Source organism: Bubalus bubalis, chromosome 13 (assembly GCF_019923935.1).
Source record: "Bubalus bubalis isolate 160015118507 breed Murrah chromosome 13, NDDB_SH_1, whole genome shotgun sequence".
In the NCBI taxonomy this organism is placed as follows: Eukaryota; Metazoa; Chordata; class Mammalia; order Artiodactyla; family Bovidae; genus Bubalus; species Bubalus bubalis.
In genome coordinates, this window is record NC_059169.1 from 47,314,656 (window position 1) to 47,318,358 (window position 3,703).

Here is a 3,703-nt window from a genome sequence, read left to right on the forward strand (position 1 = left end):
AGAGTTGTGGAAAAACATCTATTTCTGTTTATTGACTATGTCAAAACCTTTGACTGTGTGGATCACAATAAACTGCAGAAAATGTTGAAAGAGATGGGAATACCAGACCACCTAACCTGTCTCCTTAGAAATATGTATGCAGGTCAAGATGCAACAGTTAGAACTGGACATGGAACAGAGTGGTTCCAGATAGGGAAAGGAATATGTCAAGGCTGTATATTGTCACCATGCTTATTTAACTTATATGCAGAGTACATTATGCAAAATGCCAGGCTGGATGAAGCACAAGTTGGAATGAAGATTGCTGGGAGGAATGTCAGTAACCACAGATATGCAGATGACAACACCCTTATGGCAGAAAGTGAAGATTAACTAAAGAGCCTCTTGATGAAAGTGAAAGAGGAGAGTGAAAAAGTTGGCTTAAAGCTCAACATTCAGAAAACCAAGATCATGGCATCTGGCCCCAACACTTCATGAGAAAAAGATGGAGGAACAGTGGAAACAGTGGCAAGTTTTATTTTTTTGAGGGCTCCAAAATCACTGCAGATGGTGACTGCAGCCATGAAATAAAAAAAGATGCTTACTCCTGAGAAGAAAAGTTATGACCAACCTAGACAGCACATTAAAAAACAGAGACATTACTTTGCCAACAAAGGTCCATCTAGTCAAAGCTATGGTTTTTCCAGTAGTCATGTGTGGATGTGAGAGTTGGAATATAAAGAAAGTTGAGCAACGAAGAGTTGATAGTTTTGAACTGTGTTGTTGGAAAAGACTCTTAAAAGTCCCTTGGAGTACAAGGATATCCTACCAGTCCATCCCAAAGGAAACCAATCCTGAATGTTCATTGGAAGGACTGATGCAGAAGCTGAATCTCCAATACTTTGGCCATCTGATGCAAAGAGCTGACTCGTTTGAAAAGACCCTGATGCTGGGAAAGATTGAAGGCAGGAGAAGAAGAGGATGACAGAGGATGAGATGGTTGGATGACATCACTTTCTAAATGGACATGAGTTTGCATAAACTCCAGGAATTTGTCATGGACAGGGAGGCCTGGCGTGCTGTGGTCCATGGGATCGCAAAGAGTTAGATACGACTGAGCGACTGAACTGTGCTGACTGTACAGGAATGTATATAAATACATATTCTCCTCCTTTTTTGAAATCCTTCCCATTCAGGTCACCACAGTGCACTAAGTAGAATCCCCTTTGCTATACAGTATGTTCTCGTTAGTTACCCTTTTACATGTAGTATCCATAGTGTTCACGTGTCAATGCCAATCTGCAATTCCCTTCCCCCACACTTCTTTCCCCCTTCATATCCATACATTTGTTCTCTACATCTGTGTTTCTTTTCCTGCTTTGCAAATAATATCACTTATACCAGGGGTCCCCAACTTCTGGGCCATGTACAGGTACCTCCTGTCAGATCAGGGACAGCATTAGATTAGAAATAAAGTGCACAATAAATATAATGTGAACCATTCCCCTCTTCCTGGTCTGTGAAAAAAAGTGTCTTCCATGAAGTAGGTCCCTGATGTCCAAAAGATTGGAGACTGCTGATCTATACCATTTCTCTGGATTTCACATATATGTGTTAATATACAATATTTGTTCTTTGAAAAGCTAAAAACTATTTTCTGAATTATTTTTCATCAGAACATCTAAATGTATGCATATTCAACACATCGTTTACAAAGAGTGCAACTTTAATGCCTACTAAATATTAAGACCTTACTTTTAACCAACGAACCCTAGTGGAGGCAGTATGTCGCCATGGCTTAAAAACATGACCTCTCTAGTGGGACTGAGCAGGTAAGGACACTGACTTGTCATTGCCTCACCACGTTGCCTGTGTAATCAGAAAATTGATTAGATTCTCTTGTGCCTTTTTTTCTCAGCCTTGGACTGAGTTAAAAAATATTTATCATATAGAATTGCATGTGAGAAATGTATAAGAAATAACTTCTTAACGTACTTCACAGAATGACTGGTCCACAAAAGAAAATAAACAAAGTTAGTTACTATTTTAAATATGGACATAATTAGGTGATTTCTATCCCACTCAATATATTATCAATTTGTCTAATTCAATGTCTGGTATTTGTTTTCTCATTGTATTGATTGCTTCTAGGCAAGATCAACAGGCATCTGGAAGACAGAAGCAGTAGACTTTTGATAGTAAAAAGTTATCAATGAAAAAGAAACATGAATAATTATATCAATAAATTAATGACATTGCTAAATGATATTTAAGTTTAAAATTTGGCCCTATATGCAAGTAACTACTTAAAAATGAACAACAAAATTTAAAACAAAATAATGTTTAGCCTTTGTGATACTCTGAAGGAATTATCTTTATTGTAAAGTACTCAGAACATTAACTATTCAAATACATAACAGTGAATGAGAGCAAATTGATCTCTCCACTATTTATGGTATCCTTTAAAGAATTGTCCTTATTATTCACTTAAAAAATAACCCCTGAAGCATACATATTTAATAAAGGAGCCCCAAGATAGGCATACATACAGATTAGTTAGACAGATATACCTATATACATCATTCAAAAGATTTAATTGGCTATTGATTTGATATGATAGCCTTACTAATTTTATATTTGTCTGTAAAATTCTGAAATTCTGGGCATCGTGTGTCTCTTCTAATATCTAAAATAGGTTTCCTGTATGCAACAATTCTGATTTTGTCAAAAGCAAACGAGAATTTTAAGTTCAATGAATCAGTCATTTAATGTCCTTGTTCTCCATAAAACCATAATAAAGTGAGCAATATCAATTATTCATGACTGTGAATAAGTATTTAGTGAAACAGGCCCTTGGGACTTTGTTCTAACTGCTACTGCAAATTATTCCCATTAGAATTTTGATTACAAGGGAAATCAAGAATGAAATTCAAATTCCAATAATGCTTAACATTATTTTACAATGAAAATTCTTACATATATAACTTATATAATGAAAATTCATGATTTCAATTTATACCTAATTAATTATATATATTATTCATATACTACATTGTAGAAATATCATTCCCTTACAATCATTATACTCAGCTGAAAATTTGTTAAACATTGTAATTTAAAAGAGAGAAATGTAACATTTAGAGACTGAAAATTTTCTCACCTGTTACTTTTTAGTGCTCATCTGTTATTTTAAGTACATTGTACTTGTTGCTAAACTTCATAAAGAGATGTGTGGTTATTGTAAAATCATTCATGGTGCACCAGAAAGAATATTATTTATTTCTGATCAGATAATATATCCAGAAACATTACAACCTTATGCTGACTGGCAAATATAGCATCCTATTTTAGAACTGTAATATCATATTTCTATACATAGGTTAATATCTAAATATGAACTGATTGTTGTTCAAGGGATTATCATTTCTACTGTCTTTACAATCAGTTTTCTCCATGGCAGCTTCTTTTAACATCTTATCAATATCAAGCAAATAACATTGAAAGGAATTAAGTACATTGTAAATGAAGAAGAGAAATTAGTTTTTAATCATTTAGATTGTACTTTGAATACATAAACACATTAGAATAATTCAAGTCATGTTAGCTTTTGAAGGCCCTTAAACACTTAGTGATTCAACATAGGAATAAATGCAATAATATAATTTAATTTTAGAATGTTTTATATTTCAATAAAAGACAAATACTGTGTAAAGTTTTTTTTAAA